At 34.4% G+C, this 20,928-nt stretch overlaps 1 long non-coding RNA gene across 1 annotated transcript; it reads right to left on the minus strand.

The window, feature by feature from the left end:
• Window positions 1-12,176: 12,176 nt before the first annotated feature.
• On the minus strand, window positions 12,177-14,706 carry LOC125370713. The gene is made up of 4 exons (XR_007216766.1): window positions 14,593-14,706; window positions 14,106-14,320; window positions 12,669-13,580; window positions 12,177-12,590 (listed from the first exon to the last, which is right to left on the minus strand). It is a non-coding gene; the product is annotated as an uncharacterized LOC125370713 (long non-coding RNA).
• Between the last annotated feature and the right edge of the window lie 6,222 nt (window positions 14,707-20,928).

The following is a 20,928-nucleotide window of genomic DNA, read 5'->3' on the forward strand; positions in this document are numbered from 1 at the left end:
CAATATTTTTTGCTTTTTTAGCATTTTTAATGTATTCTTGGCCACTGTTCAAGAGTTTCCTTTTTTGCTTTATTTCCCTTATTATTATTTTGTTGTTTATTGCATGTTAACCCAATACATGATTATATGACTGATTAATTAAAATGGTCACTTTGACTTATGGTTGAAAACTGATTCAACACAAATTTGATAGTCTAATAGGTTAATCCACTTTAACTAGGCCTAAACTCTAAAATTCAATTAAACTAGTGGGCTTTAACATGTTTGGTTAGGATTTGAACTTAGTTATAATCAAGATCACAACTAATAGGCCTTCTCATAACAAGTAGTCCAATACGCTTAAAGGTTGGAATCAAAAGAGCATAGCATATAATTGGGCTAGAACAGGTGGGCTTTATATATAATTGGTTAGTAAAATTAGATTAATAACTTAAAATAGAAGGTGGGCTTGAATAATATGGACTAGACTTAGGTGTAGTGTGTGTTGCTTTGATATGCCTGTGTATAAAATGTTTGTATTTACAGGAAATATTTTATTAAATAATAAATTTAAAGGTTAATATACACAAACAAGGAAGTTGGCTTCTGAATCCATCTATGGACTTTGTGGCTTAAGCTTCCTTATGGAATCTGAGTAAAGCCACTCATTAGTAAAAGTGTCCCGGTGATTACCCGAGTGGTGACTCCCATCTCTGTGCTAGTCTCAGTGACTAATTAGTATGTTCCCAATTAGGTTGAAAAGCCTTACAGTGTCGTAGTCATTAAAAACACTTGGGTGCGCGCCTGAAACTACCGTTCACACTTAGATGGACCTCACATGCTATAGTGCTTAATGTATAGAAAAATAATTATTGTATTTATAGGATAACCTATTTAATAAGCTATTTATGCAGCTAGAATCTAAGGCAGTGAACCTATCGATGCAGTCTAGCACTAATGGCAAGTATCAAGATCGTATTCTCAGGAAAGTGAAAACTTAAAGTTACTACTTCGTTCTTTGTTATGTAACCTAAAATATATGATGGATGAATTCTAAACTTACTAATAACTGGAAACTGAGTTCTAAATGAGATGCAAGAATGAATAAATAAATGAAACAATCAAGACAAGAAATGCAAACCCAAAGGGAACCTAAACTAGTTGGCAATCAAATAAAAGATAATAGATTGATGAATCCAATTATGCTACCCGTGGACAAATTCTTAACTAAATTCGGTCTCCCTCTCGAGATAACCGAATTCCTAAACTTAAGAACCTAAAGTTGGAATCTCTTCCTAATGATCGATTATTAAGTTAGCATTAAGCTTTAATCCGCCTCTATTAAGCTTTGTTAATTCTTAATCTGGCTAGTCAATTATCCTTATCTCTAAGTGATCATTAACCAGTCTTGTTATTCAAAATTCCAATTATTTAATGAATTTCTCAATTACAAAAAGCAATCTAAGGAACACAATTCACAACATCTCATGAATAATGTGATATCTTATTAATACTGAAAGCAAAAAGAATACAAAAAGGAACTCAAACAATCCAACAATTTAGTACTAAGCTAACATAGTAAGGAAATCTCAATAGGTTTAATCGATCTAGCTATATATGTTCATGTCTAAAACAACTAGGAATTCAATAACAATGAAAGAATAAAAAAATGAAACAGATACACCATTTTCTTTCGAATTGGATGAACAGCTCAAAATCTGAATCTACACTACGATTGATCTCCTAAATTGCCTCTTGATTTGCCTCAAAACCCACTCTTGATCTTTAATGTGATGCTTGAACCACTGGAATTTGTCCTTCAATATACGAAATATGGTCTACCAAAGTCGAATATTGAAGTCTAAAAAGGGGTGGCTCACACATGTATGTGAGATCTAGAGTCAGAAAATCAAACCCCTTACAAAAGAACTCGATTTTGCCTATATAAATGTTTAAGCATGGCTGTGCTCAAGCCTGTGCTGGACCTCCGAGTCCTAAAAAATCAGCCTCTTCTCCCTGACCATGCCCTCGCCGGTGCTTAGCCACCACAGGCCGTGGTGGCCTTGGAAATCGTGCCGAAAGGTCACTGTTGAGGGTCAAATGTCGATGGTTCAGCACGGCTAGAGTCCAGACTGTGCTCAACTTTGAAATGCTAGCCTTTGCTCAATTTTAATGGATTCTGGTCCGTATTCGCACGTATTCCCTCAAATACTAATAATGTCCATCGATGATCACCTAAAACATGAAAGGAACTAAAACACAGGTGATTCTAGCATAAAACAAGATAATTATGCATAAAAATGGAAGTGATTGGGCATATAAACATATGTAAAACAATGCATATCACTATTAAACAATAAAATTAAAAATAAAGATACACAAATAAGGAAGTTGGCTTCAGGATCCATCTATTGATGGGGTGATGCTTCCTTACATAATTGATAATGCCACTCAATTAGAAAAAGTGTTCCAGAGAATTACCTGGGTGGCAACTCCCATCTTTGCGCTAGTCTTTGTGATTAGTTAGCATTTTCCTAATTAGGTGGAAAAGGATTGCAGTACTATAGTCGCTAAAGACACTTAGGTGCACACTTGAAACTTCTGCTTACAGTGGTGACTCTATTGGGGATAAGAGAAGTTGATTCTAGTGTATGTTTGTCTTTTAATATTATTATTCAACAGGTGATTCTTGCACCACTACACCATTATCACACATTGTGCACTTTGGTCCTTATAGCCCTGATGATGTCGGTTAGTGGTTCTTTGGTTCTACTTGAATCTTGAAATTATAACACCGGTCAACCATCACTCACAAGTAATGAGTGAATATCCTTCGTCGCATGGACCCTTAAGTGGAGAAATGAGCCAAAAAAGAACACTTTTTACTTGTAGGAGTCCTTTATCCTTACCCAAGACACAACTTACAGTAATGACCATAGTAATCTCCCTTAAGAAGTATGATACTTGCTATTTGATATATTTTTTCTTATAAGTACTTTAGCCACATATTGAGAAGCCTTGGCCCAAAAACATGTGGAATTAGGCCCCAAGCTCAAATATATAGGCTTAATACTTATACTAAGAAACATTGTCTTATTTATTTTAAATATGCTTTAGGAGTTTATGGCATGTGTGTCGGGCCTACTATCCCTTGTTTATAGGAAGCCATGCCCAAATTAAAGGGAAGAAAGACTTACCACGAGCCATGTGTACGAGAAATAAGGTCAAAAGGATGCTTTGTATAATAATTTTATGTATGCTAACCTTTCTTCTTTGTCTTTGTATCTATCACGTACATAATGCATCTCATGCATCGCATACATTATACTAACATTTTATTTTGTAGCCATATAGACACTCATTTGGATTGGAAGAGGCAAGATAGTGGAAGCCTAGAGAGAATCCCTATCTTACCAAGGATCTGAATTGTGCTAGAGCTCCTTGAAAAGCTAAGACATTAAGCTTCCACAAGTGAGATTGAAGTTATATATGAAATGGCCAACAAAAGACCTAATGAGTAGGATGTCGAGAACCTCAAGAATGTTGTCATCGAAGATTTGAGGGGTGTGATTCTAGAAGAGCTCCAACAACTTTTGGCTGGAATGGCTGGTAATCAAGCCCCATCTATTGCCCTTGTTGTCTCAGTTGCTTCTTTAATTATTAATCCTACTATAATTGCCACTAAAACTACTGCTACTACTGCAGCTGCTGCCAATGTCAATGCTGAAGACCTTACTAGTAGAAGAGTACCCCCTAGAACCTATGGAATTTTGATGAATCTATATTAGCCAAGCTAAAAGGGAAACTGCCCTTGCCACTAATGAGGCCGTAAGTGGTATTGTGCTAGGCTTAACACGATGCAAGGCTTGCTGAAAATCAAAAGGTTGGATCCGACCTATGATTTCAAGTAATTAGTACTGGTAGGTGAAGAAAAGCTGCCTACAAAGTTCAGGGTGCTTGAGATGAACAAGTTCAGAGGGAATGGTGATCAGAAGGTTCATCTAAAGAAGTATGTAAATATCATGGGAACTACTTATCTAAGTAGGACCCAAATTGTCTAGCTGTTTGTATTGTCACTAGAAGGACCTATTGTAAACTGGTATTATAGTCTGGAATCCGCCAAAACTGAATAGCGCGATTTGTATAATTCTTTTTTTAAGCAATATGACTATAATACCCAGTTTGAAGTATCAATTAGGGACCTCGAGCCCACTAAGAAAATTCCAAATGAATCCTTCTTTGATTTCTTGACCAAGTGAAGGAATAAGGCTGGATTGATGAAAAACAAGCCCTTTGAAAAGGATTAAATTCATATGGTGGTCAGAAATATTTTTACTGAATGTGTCGAAAGGCTTCAGATGATGAACACAAAGACTTTTATAGACTTATATGATGATGGGCTTCAGGTCAAAGAAATCGAAAACAATAAAAGGAAGATTGTACGAACTGACAGAAGGCCGAATTATCAGGCTGGAGGGAGCAGAACTTTAGATGTGAGTATTGTCCAATTAAAGTTCTCCAACTTTAGGCAACCTCTCTCAAAGATTTTTGTGAGATTAGTGCAGAATGACATGCTCCAACCAACCATCCTCAAAAATCCACCTAACCCTAATGCACCTGGCTATAAACCCAACATCTACTATAAATTCTACCAAGCACCTGGCCACCCTACAAACAACTGCATCCGACTGAAACACAAAATCCAAGACCTCATCGATGCCAGAAAACTAACCGACCCAAACCAATTTAGTACTAGAAAAAACCTCGTACCGAAATACAATAACACACCACCCCCAAACCATATGTCCATGATCACCCCTGACTTTAATGAGAGAAGGTCATGAACTCTTTCTAAGACATATCCCAACCCGAGCCAAAACCAAATAACCCACAAAAAAACTTCACCGAGCTGGGGGCACCATCATCTGTGGTGTTCCAACATCTAAAATGGAGCGGAAAACTTAAGCTCCAATTACTGAAAAGTAATTCAACCCCTCATAATGGCTAATATTGTGAGTATCACTAAGCTTTTGGGCATGTAGCAGATCAGTGCAACTGTCTCAGGCACGAGATCCAGGACTTAATAGACTATGGAGAATGGCAAGTTGACCAACTTCCTCGGTATGGATGTGAAAACCTATTGGGATAGCCCTCGAGCAAATTTGATTTGAAGGTCCACTATTCGAGGCCTCCTTTGGCTGAGATTCAAAGAGGATATTATGCCAAGTGGCTGGGCGTCAGATGGTGGTCAAGCCACATATGAAACTTATCTTCTAGAGGTTTGGAAGAAGGCTAAGAAGAAGTTAGTTATGGCCATCGATATCTGGTATTAGTTCTAGGGATGAGTGTAAAGTCTAAGACACTAGGGAGAAGGATATCTAGGCAGACAACGACTTTGATAAAGAAGCTGAGCTAGTTAGTAAGGTGAAGACACGGGGATTCTAGAGTTGAAGCAACTCGAGAAAGCACTTGAAGGAGGGGATAATGGGTTGTTAGAGCAGCTGAAGGAAGATAAAAAGACAACCGACATTTGGAAACTGTTAATACACTCATCAAATCATAAAAAAGCTTTAATCCAAGCCTTATCTAGTATAAGTATTAGCATAGCAAATACCCCGAGGAGATAATCAAATGGGTAACTGACAAGACCACTAGGATGATCACATTCTTGGATGAAGACCTACCACTAGAGGAAAGAGACCACAACAAGGCTCTCTATGTAGAAGTAGAGGTCAAGGGGAGAAGAACTCCATATCTGATGGTGGATGATGGGTCAGCCATTAATATATGTCCCTCTCGCATACTCCCTAAGCTGGGGATGACTTTGAATGACCTGAAGCCATCAAATATGGTTATAAGAGCCTATGACGAATTGAAAAAAGACATGGATGGAATGTTTTCAGCATTGGTAAAAATGGATCCTATTAAATCCTAGATAGAATTCATCATCTTAGACATCCGAGTAACTTTTACTTTATTATTAGGAAGGCCATGGTTTCATGTCAATGGAGGAGTCCCTTCCGCTGTACACCAAAAGGTCAAATTCCTTCATGAAGGTGAAATAGTGACCATTAATGTTAAAGGTGGTAAGGTTTGTCTCGGTTATTCAAGAAGTTGTCAAGGAGCTGGAAGTCCCTAATGAATTCCAAGTTGTTGTTCTCTACGAGGACTACATGGATCCTAAAGTAGCGAGCATGTTTAAGAAGATGGATTTCATACTTGGAATGGGGCTAGGGAAAAACCAGTAGGGTATCGCTGAGCTACCAAATTTTAAAGATCAGAAGACTCTACATGGGCTGGGTTACCATGAAAATGAAGATGAGGATGAACCAAAAGGTAAGACTCAAAAAGATGTATTTAACCAGGAGTACAAACCCTACTTTAGGGAGCCCGAACCCGTTACAGTAGTTGGGATTGAGGTGCCTGGATTCTATATATTCAAGAATTTGATTATTGACAGGATGGTTGAGCTGAGCGTCAAAGAAGTCTGTCAGAAGATCACCACCAAGGTAGAGGAGCTGAAGCTGGAAGCATTTATCTCTCTGCTTGAGAAGCTGAGTCAGCAAGAGCTAGTTGCGCTAATAAAGGAGCATATCATTCATGTATTCTATGATGATATAATCACGTCCCATCTTTATGAGGATGATGTTTCTTTTATTTCTAAGATCAATGATATAAACTCCAATTTTGCTTACTTGTGTGATATTTTTCCTAATGGTAGTGTGCATTTTGATAATTATGACATGTGCATGTTTGACATTAATTCTATACAAATAGATTCATTTAATTTAGGTACAACTGAAATCCAAGGAATATTTTGATAGCTCATGATATAAATTCTGAGGAGAAGAGGAAATTAGAAAAAATAATAGAAAAAAGAAAAGAAGTATGTGTTTGGTCCTACAACGACATGCCAGGGTTAAACAGAAAGATAACAGAGCACCACATTCCAACCTACCCGCACATCAAGTCGATTAAGCAGAAGATGAGAAGATCAAGACTGAAATGAGCAAAGAAGATCCAGGAAGAATTCCTTAAGCAAGTGAAGGTCAATTTCCTTGATGTAATTGACTATTTGGAATGGTTGGCGAACATCGTCCCAGTCCCGAAGAAAGATGAAAAAGTAAGGATGTGCATGGATTATCGGGACCTGAACAAGGCATGCCCTAAGGATAACTTTTCTCTTCCGCATATAGATGTGATAGTCGACAATGCTGCTTCAAGTGTGATGTACTCTTTCTCCGATGGTTTCTCCGGGTACAACTAGATCATGATGGCAGTAGTGGACAAGCTGAAGATGTCATCTATCACCAAATAAGGTACATATTCCTATAAGGTTATGCCTTTTGGATTAAAGAGTGTGAGTGCAACTTATCAAAGAGCAGCCACTACCTTGTTTCATGACATGATGCAGAAAAAGGTGGAGGTGTATGTAAATGATATGATGCTAAAGTCTGAAACAAGGGAAGGCTCCATGCACTTGATAAATTCTTAGGACGAGTGGAAAGGTATAGCTTGAGGCTTAATTCGAAGAAGAATGTATTTAGAGTAACATCAGGAAAGCTGCTAAGTCATATAGTGAGTCAGTGAGGAATAGAGATCAATCTAGACAAGGTTAAGGCCTTTCAGGAGATCCTAACGCCAAAGATAGAGAAAGAAGTTAGAGGATTTCTGGGACATCTGCAATACATCAGTAGGTTCATTTCCAAGCTCTCGATGGTTTGTGATCCCATATTCAAGCTTTTGAGAAAACACCAAACCATTGTATGGGATGAACATTGTTATAAAGGCTTCGACAAAATTAAAGAGTATCTGATGAAGCCGCTAGTACTAAAGCCACCGAAATATGGAAAACGGTTAATTTTATACTTGGCCTTATAAGAGGAAGCCATGGGAGCAATGATGGTATAGTATGGGCCTAATGATATGGAGCATGCAGTCTATTATCTCAATAAGAAATTGTTGCCTTATGAGTTAAAGTATAATCTCATAGAGAAGACGTGTTTAGCCATGATATGGACTATGAGGAAGTTGAGACAGTATTTCGAGTCTATAAGGTCCAAGCTATTTTGATAGACCCGCTGAAATATTTGTTCGAAGCTCCGTCTCTTACAAAAAAGTTGGCAAGATGTTGGTACTTCTAATAGAATTTGACATCGAGTACATTACCAAGAAGGTAGTTAAGGGTAGCTCATAATGCAATTGAGGGAGATGACCCTTGGATCTGGAGTTTTTTGATAAAAATCAAAGGGAAATCGAGATTCAAGAATAGAATATGTACTTTGATAGAGCTGTGAACGTAATAGGTGCAAGATTAGGAGTAGTTCTAATCACACCGAAATGAGAAATGTTGCCAATGGCCAAGAGGTTGGATTTTAAAGTGAGAAATAACATGGCAGAGTATAAAGCATGTTTATTTGGACTGGAAGCGGTCGTGGTAGCAGGAGCGAAGCAATTGATGGTATATAGGGGCTCTATGCTAGTGATTCAACAAGCCCCTGAAGAGTGGGAAGTGAAGAAGAAAAATTTGAAGCTATATGTCAATTACCTTAATATTTTACTTTGCAACTTCTCTAAACGTCTGTTCATACACTTGTCGCGAGATGACAATTAGATGGTGGAAGAGAAGCCTTAGTTTTATGATCTGAAAAGATTTGTAGAAGATATGGTATATCTTGAGGAAGCAACTATGAAGGGAAGGTATGCATTGTGAATACAGGCCAAAAATTACCTTAGCTATGAAGGAGTGCTATACAGAAAAATGACTTCATGTATCCAGCTTCAATGTGTTACTAAAGCAAAAGCTCAGGTTGTAATGGAGGAGATGCATAAAGGGGCATGCGAGCCTCACATGAGCAGCATAGTTTTAACCAAAAAAAGTCATGTGTCAAGGATATTACTAGTTAATAATGGAAAAGGATTGCATAGCTCTAGTAAGGAGATGTCGTGAGTACCAGCTCTGTAGCGACTTGAGCCACATACCTCCAACTAAGCTTCATAATTTGACATCCCCATGGCCTTTTGCAGCTTAGGAAATCGACATCATTTGAGAGATAAAACCTCCTTCGAATGGTCATAGATACAAAGTAGTGGCAATCAATTATTTCTCCAAGTGGATTGAGGCACCTCCTTCGAATGGTCATAGATACAGAGTAGTGGCAATCAATTATTTCTCCAAGTGGATTGAGGTTGAGTCATTCATTATTATAGGGGGTGAGGCAAATCACTAGGTTTATAGAGAGGAATCTGATTTGCAAGTATAGGGTCCCATATCACGTTGTAACAAATAACAGTGTGGAGTTTATGGATGAAATAGCAAACCTACTAGTGGAGTATAAGATTGAACATTACAAGTCTTCTTCGAAGAGACCTCGGGCAAATAAAGTGGTGGAAGCAGCCAACAAGAACTTAAAGAGAATACTCTTGAAGATGGTATGTAATCATAAGGATTAGTCATTTTGATTACCCTTTGCACTTTTGGGATGTCAAACAATTGAGCGGACATCGATAACACAAACTCCATACTCATTAGTTTATAGGACCGAAGTGGTCTTCCCAGTTGAGTTAGAGTTGAAATCTTTAAGAGTTGTGTTAAAGGTTGAAATACTAAAGTATCAATAGGTTGAGCAGAGGTACCAGCAATTGGCTCTGACGGATGAAAAAAATGACGAAAGCCCTTTATCACGTGTATTTTTACCAAAAGCTAGGGCGTTCAATAAGAAAGTCAAGCCCGAAAGAATCAGAGTCGGTGATTTGGTATTAAAACACACAAGACCATCGTATTCGACCCAAGAGAGAAGTTCTATCATAACTGGGAAGGCTAATGCTTAGTAAAGAAAATTCTATCTAAGGGTGGCACTAAGATCTCAGACTTAGAAAGTAACGAGTTCTCTGAACCAATTAACCTGGATCGTCTCAAGAAATACTATGTATAAAAAATAGTAATAACAGAAAAAATAGCCTGCTGATTAGAAAACCTGGAAAAGGTTGGTTATGCAATTGTCAGAGCAATGAGAGAAAATAATCAGCTATAGAATCTAAAAAGACTGGCTGATGACAGGAGTTGTATCATGAAAAATCAAAAAGTACCCATTTGTGCATTTACTAAATGAATAAATTATTTATAATTTTATCAAACATACATATGTCTGTTTATTACTTTACGCACTAACTAAAATGAAAAACTAAGCTAAAGTCCTAAGCAAAATAAATGAGATCTAATAAGAAACGTATTTTCATCTTCTCCTCCTCTTTGCATTTACATCTACATTCTTAGACTCAGCAACTAACTCTCGAGTCCTCTTAAAACTTACAAGTCTAGGAGAAATGGTAATTTAAAGCTCGACCCAAGCTTTGAAGTTGTCGTCTATGGTCAGATCGCCTTTAAAGTCAAGGTTGCTCTATACCTCGAAAGGCCAAAGTCTCTCCATACTATCTAGGAAATCTTATCTCAGTGGGAAGCCTTCAAATTTGGGAGGAAATTCCAAAATCTACTGCTTTCGCTCGTATTGGTGATAAAGCTTTAGAGGTGTATAGAAGGTGGATGCCCGCAATCCAGATAAAGGCATGTAGTTGTTGTATACCATGAGCGTGAGATGCTAAATTCTCCACCAGGGGTAATCCCAACGAATGAGTGTCTTCGGAATGCCCTTCATCTAAGAAATCTAGCTATTATGGCCTCGAGAGGCAGCAATTGATCGAACTTGCACGTGCTTCGACTCGTACTCAGCCAAATCTGTAAAAAGAAAGGAAACAATAAAAAGAGAGAAAGTGAAAAGGAAAAAGCTAAGTTTAAAACCCGAAAGGGCAGCTTAGGCAAAATTTAGGACATTGACCTGCTAAGTTGAAAACCCGAAATGGCAGCTTAGGCAAAAGTTAAGGCAAAAATAGTTAAAAAGAAAAGAGATTTCATTGCATACCTGCAAGAGAACAAGGCTGCCAGCAAACCATTGATGGGTTTTATAACAGTGATGGTTTTAGCTAAGATGACTGGAATTGGATCTACTCCATGCTCTACTTGTTCAATATGACAACAATTCTGATATCTATCCCTCTTTGAGGAGCAATCATTAGAAATTGGGAATAGAGGCAAAAATCTAGCATCCTAACTGAAGCAGGTCTACCCTTTTCTTTCTTCTTACAACAAGAAATTAAGGAAGTGAGTGTGACATCCTGGCCTAGAGAAGCAATCCGATGAGAGCAAGAAATGGACGCAAGGGCTAGGATAGGATACCTGGACAAGGAGCAGGTTCTAGAATAGCAGCACCCTGAAGTACGGGGGTACATGAATGAATCAGATTGCACATTGGAATGGAGTAGGGAATGATCGATAGTATATATGTAAAAAGTTAGAACTAATCACATGATGCACTTTTTGGTTGTTTGGCTATGAAGTTATAGGAACTCCAAAGCTAAATATGCTTGGTTCGGGGAAGTCTTAGAATGGGTGACCTCCTGAAAAATTCTTAAATCCGCTAAAGGGACAAAACCGTGAGGCTAGTGGGCCAAAATGGATAATATCTTATGTGATTTGGTTCTGGATCATTACAGTGAGAGTGATGTATTCAGCAATAGAATGGAAAAGTACTTTAGTAGGGGGCATATTGAATAGCTCTACCAATTTGCCAGGAAAAGGATCATCAAGTCTTGGCAAAAAAATCGGATGAGTAGAGTCTATGGGGCCTTCAAGAATGGTAGAGAATTCTTTAATCATGAAACATAAATCCTACCCATTGAATCGTAAAACATGGTATCTTAGGCACCAAGCATTGATGGTAGAGCGAAGAAAACCATAATCAAGCTTGGTATGTTGCATAGCTTTGAAGGAGATAAGGTAAAATTTTCCAAGTTTGATCCATTCTTCACTAGTCAAGATTTTGAGAATAGTTTGGAAGGCTTTAGCACTTCTCTAAGCCATAGTTTTCGAACTTTGGAGTTATGAATCATGTATGGAGAAGTGTGAGGAGTGTATGCATATTTATAGGCCTTATATCAATGTTTAAGTCAAACTTTATGACTGTGGAGCCGAATCGGCTGACCATATAGTTGATCGACTGTGTGATGTCATCTGGCCATTTTGCAGCTCTTTGAGGGACTTTCGACATTTTCTCGGCCTCTTGGTCATATGCATACCCAAGATATACAATATTAAGAAGAAGATAATGATGGAGCATAGATTTAAATGTCAAAAGTGTGAAATTTTATATCTCGAAAAAGTCAAGTTTTACAGAAAAGTAATGAAAAGCAAAAATACAAATAATAGCAGAAAAATAAAAAATCAGGGCTCTTTCCCGAATCTCCCATCCCCTTATCAAAGTCGGTGCATGTCCCCTGGATCTTCAAAGTAGACAGCTGAAGCGTCAAAGTGTCAATCCTACGTTGTTAGGCCTAGATTTGACGTTGTCAGTCATCCACTTGCCCTTGCATACTCTCATGGTCCCTCTAAAGAAAACCCAAAAGAAGATTAGTCAAGTATTTCTTACATGCATACATGCATACATTTTGCATTTTACAAATTGTTTTTTTACTCGTCAGTCCTCGCTGAGGACGAAGAACTGCCTCCTTACAGCGTCGACCAGCCGATGTACGTGCTCGAACTGATTTCTCTAGACCTGCGTGATTATTTTTATGTGTTACTAACATTTCAAGAAATGGAAAAGATGCAAAATATCAAAAGGAATATGACTTACGTGCATGCAAGTGCTTGGAATAAACTTTAGCGGAAGGCAGTACTCTATGGCGAGCCGATGCTTTATAGCACCTGCGGGACTCCAGTAAGAGCCCATCGGATCCGAGAGAAATATAATGCTCCTAGGCACCACATCTAGCATCGTTGTAGGAGGTGCTTCGGATGTGGCACCTGTAGAGGAGCTCAAAATGTGTGAAGGTCTGGAGCAGTGAGTAAACCGTCCCTCTGTCAGCTCAGAAGCTGGGGGCGCATAGCGAATGAATTGTGGCATGACAACTAAATGAGTAATTAATCAAAATAAAGAAAGTGATAAGCCAAGCAAAGTCAATGACAAACTTGAGCCATAATGTCATTGCTAAAAGGCACGGTCCCGAGTAACTGAGGGATGAAAGAGGTGTAGTCCGTCCTCCAAGACCGGATGGTGAGGTCTTCGAAGTTGTTAAATCCCTCTAAAATCCTACTCAGCTCTTCACTAGCAAGATTTGCAGTCCAAAACATAGAAGGAGGGGGAGATAAAGGAACTCGACGCCTGTTAGGCCCCATCTCCCAACTGTATATCCTCTCACTAAAAAACCATGCCCGATAAGAGGGGCTAGCCAAGAGGACCCTCCTGAGATCGAGATCTGCGATAAAGAGCATATAGGGTCCCAAAGATCACGCTCACCTAGCTAGTCACTACGAGTCTGCAAATTGTAAAGGTAAGTAACTAGAAACTATAAGACGCACAAATAATTAATAAATTTTCTTTTATCTTGTTCCAGGCTAGGGAGTTGATCTACAAACAGTGCACATGGACTTGTGCCCACTCCAAAAGGATGCTCCTACACGAGCCGCAGCAGCTCAAGCCCGAGAAAGCATGAGAAATGCTGATAGGCTGTGAGCCCACCAAAAGGCCAATTTCCAATGCCCAAACCTGTAAAACAAAATTCAACTGTTGCTACGCAAGTATAGAAAGCATAAAATAAAAAGATCAAAATAGATGGGATTTACATGAACCGCATGCTAAAAGTTACAAATCTTCTTGCTTCCCCGCACTATAATGTCAATCTAGTGGTACAGGTAGGCAAGAGCCGAGATCCCCAATTAAAAGAGGAGACTTGGTCTAAATCCCGCAAAGGGGCCAAATAGTCAAAGTTTAGTGAATTTCCTGAATCACTAAATAGAGTAGTCCCAAAGAGATATACGAAGAAGGCCAGAGCCATCTGATCCACCTCTTGAGCATTCCAAGGCACAAAGCCCATATAGTGGAAAGGAATGCTTTGACAAGCTATGCACCCAGTGTTCTTGCATGCCAACAAGAACCCAAGTAAGTCCATGATATAATACTCTCGGATATCAAAGTGTTGATCATGAATCGCATCGTCAAAGGATACAGGTGTACCTGTAAAGTCTATCCCCGTAATGGCAACGAATGAAAGAGGGGAAAGAGTCAGCTCACCCAATATAGTATGGAATGTATGGGTAGTGTCCATCTATCTCTCAAGCAGGGCACATACTGAGGTATGATCCGTCCTCCCGCTGACTGACGAAAGCATTACAACAAATTGGCGGAAGCTAGTGTCGTCGATCCTAGCCTGAACAGAGCTAGGAAGCTCATAAAACCACTCGCAAGCCTCATAGAATTTTTTGACGAATTGGATCGATACAATATCACTTTAAAAAAGCAAAAGCACAGGTATATAAACACAATGCACACATATAAAGGCCTCAAACAAGTAAGTTATATCTTTAATTTATTCTTATTTTATGTTAAAAAAAACTAGTTTTCAGCCCGTGCCAGTCGTTTTAAACTGCGTAGAGCTGAATCGGCACTATATAGAGTTGATTAGCAGTGCGCATAGATGAATCGGTTTTGTGGGTTAGAGCACGGCTTTCATCAACATTTTTTATAAAATTTTATATATTTTTTAGTGCAAGAAAAATACCTCTCCGATGGTCGAAAATGCCTGGCGAGTATTCAATTTCGCTAAGAGAGGGATTTCCTACCCTTTGACAAGCCCAAGATCATTCTAGCACGAAATTGATGGAGAAAACTTCCAGTTTGGTGCGATTGGAATACATCCCAAGAATCTAGAAGTCAAAGCCGCCATTTTAAGATTGATTTCATGAAATTTGGTTAAAAAATGAGAAAGAAATCAAAGAAAGAGTGAAAAATGATTTGAGAGAGAAGTAGAAATAAAATTGATAAAGTGGATAATGAATGGATGCAAGGATATTTATATGTTCGAAAGAGGGTAAAAATGCCATTTTAGTCCTTGACCTACTAAAATTACACTTTAGTCCCTGGATGGACTAGTTACCATTACAAGTCTCCATAAGACATCTAAAAGGTCAGTCTATATCCCAAGGCGGAAATTTTTGAAAATTACCATTTTAGTCCTTGACCTATCAAAATTATATTTTAATCCCTAAGTGTGCCATCGAGAATATCTGCCAAACAACTTCTGTGCTAACTCTCTTTATCTTATTGAATATTACTAATTCCACCAGTATAAATTCTAGAGTACATCAATTGAGTCAAGTTATACCTCAAAATGGAAACTTTTTACAAAAAGTATCCGAAAGTGGAAAAATTTACTAAATTGACCAAAGCGGCAAATACAACATAATTGTAACCCGAAGGGGAAAGTAGTTAGAGAGAAGTCTCTGCAAAGGTAAAATCAACGAGCGTGGTCCCAAATTGATGGACGTGATTCCCAAGTCAACGGATATGGTTCCCAAATCAGCGAGCGTGGTTCCCAAGTCAATAGGCGTGGTTCCCAAATCGATAGGTGTGGTTCCTAAATTACAGCTATAGTCCTTTAATCAAGCAGGCAAAGTCCTCAAGTTTCAAAAGTAGATGAAATCCTTAAAACTTAAGCGGACGTGGTCCTCACATCAAATCAAATTTTCTTAACTCGAGCTTATGGGGAGTGGCTTCTGCTCATCAAAAATATACTTTTTTTATATCCTTAATATTATTATTTGTTTTAATTTATTTAATCACATGAATGCTTATAAATTTCGAAAAACCGGGGGCAACTGTCAACATCCATTTTTTGGATTCAGATATCGAGAGAATTATGAAAAAGCCTATGATAAAAGTTACTACTTTTCTTGAGTTTCGAAAAACTGAGAACGGGCAAATCCAAGTTAGGGCTGAGAATAATTATCACTTTTCTAGAATCAATTTGGATATAGTTGTCAGAAAACTAACTTTCAGGGGTATGTCGTTTCAGCAAGTTTAGGGACCAAATTGCCACAATTTTCCAAACTTTTTAGCCCTTAGAACCAATCGGCTCTACAAAGTGCCGATTGGCTATTCTTCGCGATTCAGACGCTATTTTTACATGTATTTTCAACATTTAAACACTCAAAATATAAAAATAAGTTTCTAGAAGTAATTTGTGATAATTATTGAGGTTTTTAAATTTTTTATGATAATTGTTTGAATATAAAATATTTAATTTCATTTTATTGGATATTAATTTGATAAAAGGAAAGGCAAATTGATAGTTTTTATTTTCAAATAATTGAATAGTTTTCTATTTCTCTAGAGTTTTCTAATCCTACTACTATAAATAAAATATGACACATTAGGGTTAGTTGCACTCTTTAAGTTATACTCTAAATTTACTAATTAACGTTCATTAGCTATACATAGGGAGTTTTTGTAGCAAGTTATTAAGATAGAACTCTAAATTAGGAAACTTATTTAGAACGATACAAATTTTTAGATCTCAAGCATAACTGAATTTTCTCAGCTAATCTTTAATTCAATTGCCTCATAGTCTCCTGAGACTTACAGAACAATAATCTATGGTGACAACTTGAGATTTTCCCCTACATCTACATCATCCATAGCATCAATACCTCCTGCCTTATTAGGTTTTTTATAATTATTTATAAATCTAGAAACATGCTTAGGATGTTTTATTGTTATTTTATATGATTTATGTGGTTAGAATAGATTTTTCCTATGAATTTACATGTCATGACAAATTGAGTTTTAAATATGATAATAAGAACATGTAGGATTTTGAATATGTTTGTATGATTTTATTGGATTTTAAACCTTATTAGTTTAATAATTAGGAAAATATAATTAATTAGTTTGTATTTATTTGAATTAAATTTCTAAGGTTTCATGATTAAGATTTGGAGTCTACTTTAGTATGATATTTCTACTTACTATCAACTTTGTTTTCTAGGGTTTGCATGTTTTTTTTTAGTTTTTAATTGTTTGATTCCATTTTTGTGTTATCTATTCTAAATATATATTTTAATCGAATTTTCTATATCTTATGCATGTGCAAATCAGCTTCTAGGCATGAAAAGTTGCAGAAACTCGCAAAAAGACCTCTCAAGCCTCCCAGAGCAGATCGGCTCTATGCTCTTGACCAATCGTTGTGCTCTTGGGCCAAATTTTCGAGTTTTGATGTATTTTTTTGCGATTTTATGTTATATATTTAGTATTTATGTGTTTTTCCTTTGTTTTTTATTGTAAGAAAAGGATGTAATAGCTAGTTTTTATTTTAATTTCTACATTTATATTTTATATTTTATATTTTATATTTGATGTATGTCAAATAACTGTAAAGTGATTACTCAATTAAAATTCGGACACATAAACACTATGTTAAGAATTGGACCTAGTATAAAAATTGTAGTCCATTAAGTTAATAAGATGGTAATTGGGCTTAGCTTAAAATTAATATAGACCTATTCGATTTTGCTATGCTTTAATTATAATTAGGTCATAATTAGCTTTAAGATCATAAAATTAGACCTTTACATAAAAAGTAATATAAGCTTAAAAGGCTTGAAACTAAAACATAACTTGTATATTGGGCTAGACTAAAAAGGCTTTACACATAATTAATTAGTAAAATAGGTTAATTAAATTTGGGTTGGATTTTAATAGAATGAGCTGTCCGGATCCAACTCTGGATGCGGCAAAACTTTCTTATGAAATCAAGAAACGCCACTTAATTAGATAAAGTATTCCGGAGAATTACCCTGGTGGCGACTCCCATGCGCCAGTCTTTGTGATTTGTTATCATATTCTCAATTAGATTGAAAAGCCTAATCGCTAAAAGTACTTAGATGGACGTCCGAAAACGTTACCCACACGATTATATTCAACTCTTTCTCAATTCTCTTTCCAAGCACGCTTTTTCCATATTGATATTATTGTAATATATATAAAAGTGTGAGAGGGGAGAGGATAAAATAATTTTATTATTTGCTTAGTTAATTTTGTTAAGTAAATTATTTATGAATTAACTTTATTAATAATACAAATACTAATAATTTATCAAGTATAAGTCTAATTCTAGAAGTCCAACTCTATTAGAATTTTAATATTAATTATAAAATAAAATTTTAAATAATATTAAATAAAACAAACTCAATAATAATTAAAATATATCATAATCATAACATATATAAAAATGTAAAAAAAAGCAAGACAAATAAATCTATAAATTATAATTACTAAAAGTTAATTTTATTTTTAACAAGTCAGCTAATAATTATAATTTTCTCATTAAGTCTTGAATTGTTAAGCATATTGCAAAGTAATGATTGATTACGTTTTTTAACCCCTATCTGAACAACAATAAGCAAGATTAGTATTATTATTCTTATATAGCAATTTATATTATTTTAAATTGCTTATTATTTGCTTTGTCCGAACGTTGGCCTTAATTTTTGACATGTGCTTTCTACGAAAGTTGTCCAATTTGGACTAGAGTTAGGATGTTAATAACTTTTTAATTTATTAATTGTATTCATGTTGTGTTATAAATTAGTTAGATCATTTATTAATTAATTTTAATAATATAATAATAATACTAATAATTTATTAAGTATAAATCTAACTATAGAAGTTCGATTCTATTAAAATTTTAATATTAGTTATAAAATAATTTTTTAAAATAAAATTAAACAAAAATAATGTAATAAAATTAGAATATATTATAATAATATCATAATAGAAATCGAAAAAGGAGAATATATAAATATATTAATTATAATTATTAAAATTAAAATTATTTTTAATTTTTAACAAGCCAGCTAATGATTATGGTCTTTTCAATTAGCTCTTGGATTGTTAAGCATATTTTTAAGTAATGATTGATGAGATATATAACACATGACTCAATAATAATAAACGTGATTATTATTATTATTATTATATAAATTACTTTATAATAATTTATATTATTTTAAAAAGGATAAAATATTTTAATTAATAATGAATAAGATACTTTTTTATTTACAAAACTATAATAAAAATTAAGTAAATGGATTATAATTTAAAAAAATTACTTTTTAATAGTGGATTTATGAATTCTAAGTTTGACAAATTTCTATCTTAATGAAATTTAATAATTTAGTTAATGGATTTATGAATATAATGCATGGATTAATTTATTTAAAAAGAAAGAGAGGAATTTAAATCAACATTGTAGTCTAAGGACTATTATTAAAGAACTTTCAAAAATAGAACCTACAAACTCTAATTCTTATGAACCCGTGAATCACTAACTTGAAAATCCAATGAACAACTTGAAATCAAATCCTAATATCGTCTAATTAGATTGTAAGATAATCAAGAATTAGAATTTAAGGAAAACCAAGTCTTTTAAACCTCAATTCTAAGTACGCCACAAGGATAGATCAATTCATTGCTAAGTAAATTTTGCAAAACAAAGATACAAGATACAAGCAATTGGGCCTGAAAGAAAGTATAAACTTTAATTAATCATCATCCCAAAATAATATATGAATTTGACATGTTTTAAAGACATCAAAATCTTAAGAGGAATATAATTCTTACTTAACTAATTTAGTGTAATATGAGTTTCTTTACAAATTTAAAAAAAATCTAACAACTAATCAAATATGATACTAAGAGCTAAATATGGCCTTCATAAATTTGGACTTTAAGAACATTAAACAAAGCCCATTCTTTATGATTTTTATTTGGTCCGAATTCTATTGGATTTTCATTGTTAGTCCACTCTTGCATATAGCCAATTAAGAGATCCTTGAAGCTCGTTGACCTTTGATCTTGTAATTGGACGTTGTAACAAACTTAATGGATCATTCCTTAATTCTTTGTTATTGCCTTCTTCGTTAAGTCCATCCAAATCTTCAAGCTTTATTCAATCCATATCAACTATGCTAAAAAATTTATAATTTAAATTTAACAATAATTACATTTTATTTTATTAAAAATAACAAATTTCAGTTACTAAACTATTATATATATATATATATATATATATATATATATATATATATATATATATATATATATATATATATATATATATATATATATATATGAAATTGAAAGGATGGACAAATAAATTCACTAAATTTTTTTATATATTATTTATTATGATTGATTAGATCATAATTTATTAATTGTGTCGATTAATAATTAATTCTTATAACTACTTATTATTTACTAATTTATATAAACTATTTGTAGGATAAATAACCTATAAACTAATATTTTAACTAATTGAAAATTTTATTAAATTAATTAACAAAAAGAAGAATGATAGAAAATTAAAATTTGATATAACATATCAATTTTTTTCTAAGAAATTATATAAGAAACCCTATTAATATTTTTTAATGAGAGTAATAATTTATATTTAAATAAAATTTATTATTAGCAAATAGTTAGGGATATTATAAATATTTAGCATAATAATTTTTAATTTTTAATTTTTTATCTTTTATTATAATAGATAAAATATTATAGAGATATAATTTTATTACTTTTTACTTTATTATGATATAGTACATATGACTAATATCTGATAAAATAAAATCTCAATTAAATAAAATAAAATTTCTATTTAGTTAAATTTTAAACAATCATAATTTCATGGTGTGATTGAATTTTACTTTATTGGTGTGACTACACGTCAACTTGGTTTATACATCTATATGGTATAAAAAAGGCAATTCAAATATCCTTGAATATAAGATAGAATTAATATAAGAACTTTTAATTAAATCTTTGAAATATATTTTTTATTTAAATTATATGCCTTATTTTTTTAATTTAAAATTTGATAAAATAAAAAGATAAAATTAAAATAATAAAATAAGTACTGAAAATTACTTGAATAGATAAATTTTTAAAAAATAAAATATCATTTATAGTTAAAAAGAATATATTATGCAAAATATTTTTTACATTTTTATCATATTTTCTATTTTATTTTTAAAATTATTAATATAATTGATAAATATAT

Source organism: Ricinus communis, chromosome 7, assembly GCF_019578655.1.
Source record: "Ricinus communis isolate WT05 ecotype wild-type chromosome 7, ASM1957865v1, whole genome shotgun sequence".
Lineage (NCBI taxonomy): Eukaryota > Viridiplantae > Streptophyta > Magnoliopsida > Malpighiales > Euphorbiaceae > Ricinus > Ricinus communis.